Raw genomic sequence first — 13,415 nt, forward strand, 5'->3', positions numbered from 1 at the left:
GTTGATTTTTCTTTGTTAAATGGCATTTAAATGTATAAAATAAATGTCAAAAATATCTTTGTTTTACTATGGTTGCAAATATCAAAAAATTTCTATATGTGACACAGCACCAGAGTTAAGTTAGGGCTTTTCAAAATGCTGGCACGCCGAGCTCAAAAGGTTCGCCATCACTGATTTTAGGCTGACAATTTGTTCTCAAAAATGCAAGTCCACAAACCGAGGGCTGAGAGCAGGGGCCATTCCCGTGTCCAGGTCTCCAGCTCCACTGGACACGATGGCTGCCCCATCCGATGCCCTGGGCAGGGCCACTTCCGTGTAAGCAGCCTGTTAAGCTAATAAAATAAAACGAGGAGACCTTTAGGCCGAGGTGGTTTGAATGCGTGCCGGCCTGTGTGAGCCTGCAAATGCCTCCAGGCCACGCAGTCAAAACCTAAAGGCGATCACAAACAGCCAACGAGGTTTTCAGCTACAGCCCACAATCGCTTCCTTAGGTTCCAGCTTTTCCGGAAGCACCTCTCCCGGCGCTCCGGCCGCTCCAATGCTCTTCACCACGTTCAGTTTGCCTGCCCGCTTCCCATCGATTTTTACTCAAATAAACTCTTAAACGTTTTTATAAGCCTCAGTTTCTCTCCCACCACACCAGCACCGCATTTCCTTACCTGAGGGCTTTCCTCCACCGGCCTTGCACATTGCCCTCCGCGCACGTCCCCACGCCCGCGCACGACGCCCCACGCATGCACACTGCCCACCCACACACACCGCGCACGCGCATCCATGCACTCCATGCTGCCCGCCCACGCCCCCACCCACGTGCGCCAGCGGAAATACTAAGCTCCTTCGCTGTTCTGACCTACGGGGGTGCCTCTAAAAGAGTGGTTCTCAACCTTGGCTGCACATTAGAATCACCTGGGAATCTTTTTAAAATCCTGATTTCTGGGCCTCATCCTCCGGAAATTCTGTTTCTTTGTTATGGGGTGGGGCCACAACATTAGTAACAAAGAAACAGAATTTCCTGAGGACGAGGTCCAGAAATCAGGATTTTAAAAAGATTCCCAGGTGATTCTAATGTGCAGCCCAGGTTGAGAACCACTGATCTAGTGACTGCAGGGCGGTGTCCCGGGGACTGAAGCTTGATAACACACACTCTCCTCTGCCTTCCATTCCTTCTCTCGAGCCCCCACTTCCCTGCTGGTAAGTCCTTCACCTTCCAAATTAGGGGTCCTCAAACTACGGCCCGCGGGCCACATGCAAATACAAATATTGTATTTGTTCCCGTTTTGTTTTTGGTTTTTACTTCAAAATAAGATATGTGCAGTGTGCATAGGAATTTGTTCATAGTTTTTTTTTAAACTATAGTCCGGCCCTCCAATAGTCTGAGGGACAGTGAACTGGCCCCCTGTTTAAAAAGTTTGAGAACCCCTGTTCCAAATAAACCACAGTTAGTCCTCGGGTAACAAAGTCACAGGAAATCAGTTTTGCCGCAGGCCAATTGCTGGCGACAGGCTTATGTTCCTACGCATCTCATCAATGTTCTACTGAAACAACTCTGAACAAAATGACTCTCTATTGGAGGAACTGCTGAGCTCTTCTTTGAATTCTTGTCTCAGGTTCTGGTTCCAAGACAAGCATGGGCCATTCATGCTTTTCCTAACGTTGAAGTACACAGATCTCCCCCACCCCCCGCCATTTATTAAGATATAATTAACAATTAAGGATTGTATGTATTTAAGGTGTACAGTGTGATTTAATATACGTATACATTGTAAAATAATTAACCACAATCAAGTTAGTTACCGCATCCATCACCTCACATAGTGTGTGTGTGTGTGTGTGTGTGTGTGTGGTGAGAACCCTCAACATCACTCCCTTTGCAAACTGCAAGGATATAATACATTACTGGTAATCACAAGGCAGCGCATCAAATCCCCAGAACATCTTATAACTGAAAGCTGAAAGTTTGTGAAGTTCACAGACCTTAGTCTAATAATGTGCTATGTCTCCAGAAGTCACTCTTTTACTAACTTTAATAAACAGAAGACTTATGGTACAAAAATGAGAGAAAAAGGCCTATGACTATATCAGTTGACACCCGCATGAAAGCAAAATGTAAAAGATTATTAAATTCGTGAGGAAATAAGCAAGATTATCTGCTTCTTTATATCAATCCTCAGTCTTCCTGATCCTATAGAATTAAAGGGTAATATGCAAATCGACTGAACAGCGGAACGACCGGTCACCATGACATGCACTGACCACCAGGGGGCAGATGCTCAGTGCAGGAGCTGCCCCCAGCCCGCAGGCCCGGATCGCCCAATCGATCAGGGCCTGCTGGTCAACCTCTTGGTCCCTTCCCCCAGCCAGCAGACTCTGATCGCCTTATGGCGAACGGGTAACCTGGGGTGGGTGGCAGCAGGGGCAGGCTGGCTGCTGGAAGCCGGGGAAGGTGGCCCTGATCGCAGGCCAGGCCTAGGGACTGTACCCGTGCACAAATTATAGACTAGAAGCAAATGGGTGTGGTAAGGGGAGGAGCAGGGGAGAGAGGAGGCATTCAATATGTGGGCCCATCATTTATATATGGCCCCAAATTGTTATGTTGCTTTATTTTCTGATCTCCTCCTTTGTGTCTGTGCACTTCAGTAAACCTCAAGGGCAGCACCTCTTGGTGAACTGACATGTGCAACTGTCACCTACAGAACACATAGATTACATTCTATATTTTCTGCTTAAGATGGCAGGAATTCAAGCAATACATTTTGAAAAACTATTATTTCGTTGATTAAGAGAAAAAAGACAGCTCTTTGGTGTTCAGAAAACTTACTCTAATAGGTCCTTTCCCTCACAGTCGTATTTTTTAATTGAATATTTTAAAGCCAAGTCATAAAACACTTGTGTTTCACATACAGGGTGGGTCAAAGGTAGGTTTACAGTTGTTCATATGGAAAATAATACAATAAATAATAAGACAAGAATAAACTGTTTTATGTACTCACAACTATAAACCTATTTTTGCCCCACTTTATGTACTCACAACTATAAACCTATTTTTGCCCCACGCTGTATAATGAGCAATTTAAAAACAGAAGGTATTTTACTCACAATTGTTCATAGATATTCAGTATAACTATAAATATACAATCAAAAGCCTACTTCTTCATAATTTGTACTTCTTCACAATCACAGACTTTAAAATATCAATTTACCTTAATCCAAGCAGTTCATGAAAATTCATTGTCAGGGAAGAACTGAAACTAGTGAAGAGAACAATGTGTTCTTTGTTTTTTACTTCGGTTACATTTACATAATGCTTAATTTTGTGATGAGACATTTTGGAATATTGATTGCTTTCTTTAAAATGTACTGATAGCCTTAGTACATGCCAGAGGTTCAATCGGGTATTTAAAAAGTATACAGGAAAGAGAAGTTCCAGTAAATTAGTTATAAATCTTACCTTGTAAATTGAATTATTTCCTATGGAATAAGTAATTTTTATTTTGGGGAAATTTGACAGTCTTTAAAGCAATTACCCTCCAGAGTCACTTCACACTTAAGGAAGAGGGTATTTGATCCAGGTATCAAAAGCTGCAATTCCATGGGGGCTGCTTCACTTTGGACCCACCTTCAGGTACAGTGGTTTAGTGGTTACACTGCTACAACTGAAAACGGTCTGCCTCATTGCATTTTTTATTAGACCACTGGCCTCCCCAAAATTTGGCGTCCCTTTGGAGAGTCTCTGTCCGTGTTTTTATCAGAATAGCCCCTACTGTCAGCCCTATGATTTGTAGACTTGCATTTTGAGAATAAATTATCAACCTAAATAAAGAGGTAAACTGAGGCAAACTCAAATGACCAATAATTGAGCAGGGGAATGTCAATTCAGGAAGCACAGATACTGAAGAATTGGTTGCCTAAAAAATATATATACTAGAACTCCCAAAACAGAAACTGGAAGAGTACAGGGCAAGTTTATTTGGTTGTGAGGAGGGAGTGTTGTGGCCCCTGAATATCTGCTTTGTCCTTATTGCCATGACCCCATATTCATTGCTTGTACCTTTCTTCCTGTGGTGATGGGTGATTCCACCTGGTTTATATGCATTCCGGTTCCATTTGCCATTGTTTAGGATCAAGGGACTGTTGATATGATAGCTCCAACACTGGTAAAGAGCCAAAGAATTAGGCTCTTTGACTGATAGTTAAGGTGACTTCCCTTAGCCCTATGAATATAGACAGGAAAATCCTAGGTAAAATATTAGCAAATCAAATCCAACAATATGTAAAAACAGGTAATACATAACAGCAATTGTAGTTTTTTGGTATTTACCCGAGAATGAAAAAGTGTGCCCATAAGAAGACTTATATATGAATGTCAATAACAACCCAAACTGGAAATAGCCCAAACATCTATCCACAGGGGAATAAATAAATTGTTGTATGTTTAGACAATGAATTGGCACTTAGTAATAAAAAGGAACAAATTACTGATAAGCACAATAACATGATGAATTTCAAAAACATTACACTGGGTAAAAGTGGCCAGGGTAAGAGAGCACATACTGTATGACTTCACTTACATGAAATTCTAGAATAAGTTAAAAGTCATCTATAGTGATTTTTTTAAAAATCAGACCAGTGTTTCATTGAGGTAAGGGTTTGGGAGTGCTTCGTCCGTTGGGGCTGCTACAACAAAAATACCATAGACTGGGTGAGTTAAACTGCAAACATTTATTTCTCACAGTTCTGGAGGCTGGGAAGTCTGAAATCAAGGAGCTGGCAGAATCAGTGTCTGGTGAACGTCTGATTCCTGGTTCATAGACAGCTATCTTCTCTCTGTGTCTCACAGGGTAGAGGGAGGCTAACTACCTCTCTGGTCTCCTTTTATAAGTGCACTAATGCCATTTATGAGGGCTCCACCCTCATGACCTAATTACTTCCCAAAGGCCCCACCTCCTAGTACTATCACATTGAAGGTTAGGATTTCAACATATGAATTTGGGATGGAGGTGGGGGTGCGGAGGGGGACACACACTCAGTCCATTGCAAGGAGGTTGACTGCCATGTGGCACAAGTGAGCACTGAAAAGATGGCAGTCTTCTATATCTTGATTTCTATTGCAATTACATAGGTAGATAAATTTGTCAAGTCATCAACCAATATACTTAAAATATATGAACTTCATTATTACAAATTATACATTAAAAACTTGATTTAAAGAAAGGGTATTACTGAAAAGTGATGAATAAACAATCTTTTTTATAATTTTTTTTCTAAATCTCAATTTCAATTATTCCATTTTCTGACCACCACCTTTTCCTCTCTCACCTACTCTGTATATTAACAATACTACAATTCTTTGACCCCAGTGGGCCTTCCAACTTTTCATTCTTCTTCACTTCCCTCACGTCTTCCTTATCCCACTTAGATTCCATTGTCTATCTTTAGAATCACTCCCTTGCACACCTCATCATTCTTGCCCTGCATTTCAATTGGCTAAATAGTATCCCAGATTAAATCACTGTCTACTTCACACTTGCATCTAATCAGCTGAATGTGGTTGGAGAGAACTACACAACTAGGATGACTGGACTCACTTTAAATTCCTGACCACCAAGTGGCTTATGGTGCTACCAACATTGCCTTAGCTAACCCGCTGCCCCACCCTTCTCAGCAATTATTTCTTATCTTCTTATGGGTAGTCCCCAGGCCAAGGGCTTTCCAAAATAAAGAGGAATTCTGTAATTACAAGTGAAATAAGATTCTAGTCAGACAAAAGCAACAGTCTTCTGTTCTACTTTTTAAAAGACTGGTACTTTGTTAAATTCCTCTTTGATATCAAGTTTAAGTATTTCCTAGTAAGACCATTAAAAGCCCTACTTTTGAACATTAAATTTATTTCTCCCTTATTTGTAGAAAACATGCTAGTTATAGATTTAAATATTAAAATGGCTTTACTTTTACTCACTTGTAGTTGCTTTATCTCAGTTACTGGATCTTTAATCAGTTTCAGAGTATAATTATATTCTTTCTTTTTCCTTTCTTGTTTTCATATGGAAATTTCCCTGGATTTATAACCTGGTAGAATTTTTACAAGTTATCCCAAAATTTATGTCTATGAAAAATGAGTAGATCTTCTTATTCCTTGTTTCTATCAGGGTTTTAAGTGGCAAACAATAAAATCTACGTTGGTTGGCTTCGATGGAAAAAATAATTAAAAGCTAATCGTAACTCACAGAAGCTCTGAGAGGGCTTGAGAATCAGGAACAGTGTTCAGTTACTCCACAGGCGCCACTGCAGCTCCAACACCCCTGCTGCCACTGGCCGGCACCTCCACCAGGACTTGCACAGGTGCTGCCCAGCCCATTCTAGTGATGCTCAGGAGCAGATGCCAAAAACTCTGGCATTGATGCCCCAAAAGCCCAATATTATAATGTTATCATCCTTTCCAGCTGACAAATTCTCCATGCCTTCCTTCTCCCATTGCTTGCTTCTGAACTAAAGCCATGTGCAAGTGCATCTAATTGGTAAAATCCAGGGCATACACCTCTGCCTGTGCTGCAAGGGAACCTGGGAAAGCCAGTTTTCAGTTTTAGCCTGGGGAAGTGGAACTCATAAGACAAGACATTTTCCAAACATGAAAGAGTGTTCAAAGTGTGCTGGGCAATCAGATATATCCACAATGACAAATGTCCACAAGGAGAGATTTCTCTGTTAGTGAGTACTTCCTCTATCTTAGGGTTTCAGCAAATAGTCAGAAAACCAATGGAAACATGGAAGTGATGATACTTACCAGGTACTGCAGAGTGTCCTCCTTCCTAGAGGAATACGGTACCGATACCAGAATAATGCAATTGTCTCTTATTTCACCATATCCCAAATTCAGAGGGACTTCAGCTATAATCCCAACTTTAAGACAATAATGGTATTTAAAAGCATGGAAAACATTTTGCACAAATAATTCACCTGCACCAAAATCCAATCATTTTATAACTCCAAAAATACTGTCTTGATAATCAGATTAACCTCTTAATTTTTTATAGGTAGGATAGTTTGAACTCTGAAGAATAATTGTACCTTTTAAAGCTATTCTCATATTTACAAAATAATACCATAACATTCACTTTCAATATGATCATTTACAAAATAATACCATAACATTAACTTTCAATATGATCATTAACTTACTTCTTTATATAAATGCAAGATTTACGCTAGCCTGCCAGGATACATATTTATTTCTCTCTGTGTACCTGTTGACAGTGCAAATAATAAAACTTTTTTTTTTTTCATTTTTCCCTGTCAGCAGCAATTATATAAATCACAGGAGTCTTGGAATCTCTGAATAGAATACAGAAAATTGAGTTCACTTAACCCTTTTGTGTTAAATTATTTTCAAATGTCCTTGTAGAATCACTGCCTTGTTTTTCCACATACACCTGCCTTGGTGGCCATGCAAGTGTGGGTCACACTGCCACCTGGTGTGGCTGGAACAAACTTACTTCCATTCTCTGGAAACTAGGAGAGCAGGGACCACACTCAGACCCTGCATCGCTGAGTCATGCTGCAGGCTCACTCTGTTCTGGTGGAATTTGCAGGCACACTGAAATAAGGAAAGAGGTTGCATCAACAGCAAACACAAATCATTTTATAGAGGATGGAGAAACCATAAATATTCAGCATTTTTAATTCAGCAAATGTTTATTAAAGACCCACTGCAGGTGAGGTCTGTGCTTGGTCCTATAGGTGACCGAAAAATGAGGAAGGCACAATCCCTGCCCCAAAGGATCTAGTAATTACAGCAGAATACAAAATGAGTTAAGCATACAAAGCACATGAGTGAGAAAGAGATCATAAGAAGTACTATAAAAACAAAACAAAACAAAAACAGACTTCTTTGCCAGGCCGGTGTGTCTCAGTGGTTGAGTGTTGATGTATGAATCAGGAGGTCACAGTTTGATTCCAGGTCAAGGGCACATGCCCAGGTTGCGGGCTCGATCCCCAGTGTGGGGTGTGCAGGAGGTAGCTGATCAATGATTCCCTCTCATCATTGATGTTTCTCTCTCTCTCTCTCCCTTCCTCTCTGAAATCAATAAAAATATATATTTAAAAAAACAAAAACAAAAACAAAAACCCACAGACTTCTTAGAGGAGTGGTATTTAGGATAAGCCTTGAAGGTGATTTGGGATTTTATGGTCAGAGACAGGTTAACTGAAGAGGATGAGAAAAGATACATACCAAAAATACTAAAATAGTAAATTAAAACCTCTAGTTTTTTTTAGTCTTATTTTGTTTTTATCTTATTTTATCATCAGCAAAGTGTACAAGAGAAAAGTTACAGTTTTCAGTCAACTGTGATTAGAAACTATTAGAAGGGTGAAAATATTTAAACTGCAAAACTGACAAACTTAGCTTTTCCTAAAAATTAATTTCTAAATGGTAGTGTTTGATACCATATATCCATCAAGTTTTCTTCAAATTCCTTTTGCTTCCAAAAAAAGACAAATCCCTCCCATATAGATTTTTCATCATTTTAGTAAGATAGTATTATTTATAATTTTAAATAATTTAGGTAATATATTTATATTATGTTAATACAATTACATCTTCACTGACCATAAATTAATTAATAACTTCACTTTTTAAAAATATGTTTTTATTGATTTCAGAGAGGAAGGGAGAGGGAGTGAGAGATAGAAACATCAAAGATGAGAGAGAATCATTGACCAGCTGCCTCCTGCATGCCCCCCACTGGGGCTCGAGCCCCAAACCCAGGCATGTGCCTCAATCAGGAATCTAACCTTGACCTCCTCTTGGTTCCCAGGTTGACATTCAACCACTGAGCCATACCAGTGAGGTGATAGCTGTTCACTTTTAAAGTTGTGTGTTTTTTTCTAAAGATGCTTGGGTGTTGATTCATAGAAATCCAGAAATCAACTTCATTCCCTCATTCTCATGGTAAAATTGATGCTTTTATACTGTAGATGTCAATATCTTCAACTGTTGTTTCAGTTATTTGAATTAGAGTTTAGACAGGGCTATCATGTTATTTTGCAATCTTGAATTTAAATTTTTATTTTATAGATGAGTATACACTTGGCATATGTTTTTCTTAGAATTCTGGGGTGTTTCATAAATTTTGTAAGTGTTCAGGGTCATATGTAGATATAAATCAATGACTTGTGTTTTCAATACAATGGTCTTCAAATACATACCCATTCATTTTGGGAAAATAATGATTCATATAAATTGAATAAATCCCAACATAAAATGCTTTTTAAATATAAAATTCTAAAAACCCATAAATTTTAAAAAGAACTTTTAACTTTTTTCATATTAACAAAATCTATATATTTTTTAAGTTATATGATAGAGATTGCTTTATGTAGTATTTGGATTATGTATGCTATATATCAATAGATAAATATGACACTTGACGATTTCAAAATCTCATTTTTCTTCTGAAAGTTTGTAGAATATACATGGCATTTAATTAATCTGGGGTTTATGTATTTGCTTTTTTCTTAATAAAAATTCTAAAGAGCAAAAGTCATTATAAAAATTAAATCTTAAACTTTAGAGATAAATATGCAATAGAGTATTATAATATATAATAATGGTTAATATTACATCACAATTTTGCATATTATCAAATTAAATTTTTACTGTGAATGTATTTCTGGTCCCATCATTTAATGATGCAGAATTTTGTAATGACTAGTAGCAAAATATATGTGAAATGGCCTAGCACATTGCTTAGTACATAACGAGTACTCATGTACATTTTGGGTTAAGCACTCTAAAATGTGAGATCTTTCCTTTCTCTCTGAGCTGAATTACGCTGATCTGCAAACCCACCCTCAGAAGCCCTAAAGACCCACGAATACAGCATCTGTATAGCACTCAAACATCAGTGGGACTCTGTAACATTGTTCTCTGTAAAACTAATTAATCCTGCCTCACAGCTAGTCCCAGATTGTTTGATCAGGAAAAGGAAATTCTAAGGATAAGAAGCTTTTTTCATATGGCTAGAGGATGGTAACAGAGAGGTTCAAGAATGAGTCTTTATGATTAGGAAGAACAGAAGGCGGATGATGAGAGTTAAGAAATAAACTCCCTTCTGCAATAAAAGAGCCAGGAAGTGCTGTGTAGCAAAATGCAACTGTGGAATCCAGGAAATCAAAATATTCTGTACAAGCTCTTACTCCTCTACAAATACCCACCCCTGCACAGCACTGCTACACTGCCTCACCTGCAGACCACTACAGCCATGATTCCTGCCAACAACCTGTGTCTTTGCTTATTGACAGTCTTTCTTCCTCTGGAGTGGACATCCTCTGACTCAATTAAATGTGTTCAATGAGCTCTGGCCGGGTAGCTCAGCTGGTTAGAGCATCGTCCCAATAGACCAAGGTTGCAGGTTCCATCCTCAGTCAGGGCACATATAAGAATCAAGCAATGAATGCATAAATAAGTGGAACAAGAAATTGATGTCTCTCTCTTTCTCTAAAATCAATAAATAAACATTTAAAAAACATATTCAATGAATCTATCCTTTTGGCTCTCATTGTATGAAAGGATTTTAAATACACTGTGTAGTCCAGCTACAAAAGATTTGTTTGGAGACATGCATTGTGAGCCACTTGCCAAAAATAATCTACCATGTTCTTTTGATGGATGGATGGATGGATGGATGGATACATAAATAGACACTTAAATATATATCATCTATCCATCACTAAAAATGTATTCCCTTCTCTAGTAAAAAAAAAAAAATGAAGCTGGGTGAATAGCTGCCTAATCAGGCAATGTGATACGTATGGAAGTGAAATATACCCTGGTCATCCCTTTAGTTCAAGTTGTTTTCATCTCTTTCTGGAACATCTAAAAACATCTAATTGAGCTTTAAATGAAATCTCAAATCCTTAACAGTCAGGTCCCCACCTCCATCTGTAGCCTCATCCTGTGCCACTCTGCCCCTTACTAAGACTACTTTCTGGCTTTTATGCATTCCCCAGATACAATAAGCACTTTCTTATCTCAATGTCTGGGCCACTGTATTTGTTTTCTAGGGATGCCATAACTAATTTCCACAAACTGGGTGGCTTAAACAACAGAAATGTATTCTCAGTTCTGGAGGCCAGAAGCCAAAATCAATGTGTCGGCAGGGCTGTGCTCCCTCTGAAAGCGCTAGCAGATCTTTCCTTGCCTCTTCTAGCTGCTAGTGGTTGCTGGTAATCATCTATGTTTCTTAGTTTACAGATGCATCACTCAATCTCTGCCTCCATCTTCTCTCCTGTATCTCTCTCTGTGTCTAAATTTCCTTCTATAAGGACATTAGTTATTGAATTTAGGTTCACCTCAATCCAGCATGATCTAATTTAACTTGATTGCATTTTGTAATGACCCCACTTCCAAGAACGGTCACATTCACAGGTACTAGAGATTAGGACTTGAACATCTTTTTTTCTGAGGACACTATTTAATCCGTAACAGTCACACTGTTCCCAACAGACTTACTGACAGGAACATGGACTCTGGAACCCAGTCTACCTTAATTTGAATACCAGTTCTGCTCTTAATAGCCATGTGATCATGGGCAAGTCACCTCTTTGGGCTTCTGTTTTCATATCTGTAAAATGAGGATGGAAACAGCATCTCTATCACGGAGATAATCTGAGAATTAAATGAGTTGAGTACAGTGTCAAGAACACAGTTAAATATTCAGATTCCCTGGCCCTGCTCAACACCCAAGGAATTCAGAGAGAGGGTTCAGGAATGTGTATTTTTTTAAAAAAGCACCTCCAATTGATCCTGTTGAAGGGAACCTGTAGACGCAGATGACTTTTATGCATGAGGACCACACGCATAGATTGGGTATTATCGAAAGACAACAGCGTTCCGCCCTGGCTGACTTCGGCCCTGCTCAGCAGCCCAAATCCCGTTTCAGAAGGGGCTTGCGGTCGGCAGTCGCAGAACGGAACTGAGCATGCGCTCCCAGACGCTCCGCAGGGCTCCTTAAGACCCCGCCCCCTCAGGACCAGAGGGCGGGGCTTTCCTTAGTAACTGAACTCCGGTTTCTCCCTGCCGCGGTCTAAGACCCCGCCCCCGACTGGCTGACCAATCACACGTCAGGTTGCTGAAGGTCGGGGCCAATGCCCAGGGCCGTCCTTAATTCCTCCCTGCAGTTTGAAACTGTCAGGCTGCTGCTAAGGTAGCCCCGGTACTGGCTGTGGCTTTAGCAGGGAGCGGCGGGCGGACGCGGACCGAGGAGTCGGGGTTCCTGGAGAGCTGCGACGGTGGGTAGCGGCGCCCTGGGCGACCCCGAGCCCCTGGCGGAGGCAGCGGAGTGGGCTTTAAAGTGCTTTGGCCCAGATTTCCGCCCCCGGGCCCCGGGCCCCGGGCCCCGGGCTCCGGGCTGGGAGCATCGCCCCCTAGACCCGGCCTTTCTGCTGTTCAACGGGGCGGCAAGGTCGCGAGGTTTTCCTCTACGAGTCGTCGCGAAGAGAGGGCAGGAGGAGGGATGCCTCAAATATAGCGGTTGCTGTCCCATAGGTTCTGGCCATTTAAAACGTTAAGGGGGGGCGGGGGGGGGAGTAACCATGCCAAACGCTTCCTTGTTTTTAAGTAAGAATGTGATTAAAACAGGGGTGGGTAGGAAAGTGATCGGAAAGAACTAGCCCTTTGCCGACTCGCAACTGCTTTCCCGTCTGCTGCGAGCCCTCGGCGTGGAAGTGGCCCGCGCGCCCTGACCTTGCCTGCAGGTAACCGGGTCCGCGAGGGGCGCGGGGCGCACCCTGCCGCCGGCATGCACCTGTCACCCCTCCTCTGCCTCTTAGGGCTTACTTTTGAGTTCCCAGAAGGAGCCCTCTTTCCCCATCAGACAGGTGATTACCAAGACGTACTTTGGTTTACCTGGCCATAAAGAAGCCCTCGGAACTTTTTATCCCTGGTTTCTGACGTTTTGGGTTAGAAAACACTGAAAATTTAGTGAACCGATGTACATCCGCCACCCGTGAAAGCAAGCTTCATTTTCCTCCTTTGTTTCTGAACCTAGGAGAAGTACTGCTACCGTTGCAGAGTTTCACATAAACGGCCATACCTTGTTGGCATCACAGCAGGGCAGGTGGAAGATTGAGCACGTATTTTCCGAAAGTACAGTAGTTGTTTCGTGTCTGCAGTGTCTCTATTCAAAGACTCCTATAAGTCCGACCATACTGTGCAGTTCATTTGTTTTTTTAAATAATCAGCCCCACCCCACCCCCACTCCTATACTTAACTGACCAGCAAGCACATCCTAAAGGAAGAAGTGGATGGAAACAGAGAGGGACCACGTTACCACAGGGGTGGGTTTGACGTCCTGTGGAGCAGCCATTCCTTGCTGAGATGTATGTGCTTATTTTATCCTTCCTAAGTGGCTTAGCGA

At 41.1% G+C, this 13,415-nt stretch overlaps 1 protein-coding gene across 4 annotated transcripts in view; it reads left to right on the top strand.

The window, feature by feature from the left end:
• The first annotated feature begins 12,181 nt into the window (after window positions 1-12,181).
• Window positions 12,182-13,415, top strand: part of POC5 (POC5 centriolar protein) — a 36,402-nt gene continuing 35,168 nt past the window's right edge. For 2 of the 4 annotated variants that reach the window (XM_023750590.1, XM_023750600.1), the window contains exon 1: window positions 12,189-12,288. The gene's annotated coding sequence lies outside the window, so the exon portion shown is untranslated. Of the gene's footprint in view, window positions 12,289-13,358; window positions 13,378-13,415 lie in introns of those variants that run through there. The other 2 variants (XM_006081312.3, XM_023750594.1) reach the window with 2 other exon arrangements.

Source organism: Myotis lucifugus, unplaced genomic scaffold (assembly GCF_000147115.1).
Source record: "Myotis lucifugus unplaced genomic scaffold, Myoluc2.0 scaffold_0, whole genome shotgun sequence".
NCBI lineage: Eukaryota > Metazoa > Chordata > Mammalia > Chiroptera > Vespertilionidae > Myotis > Myotis lucifugus.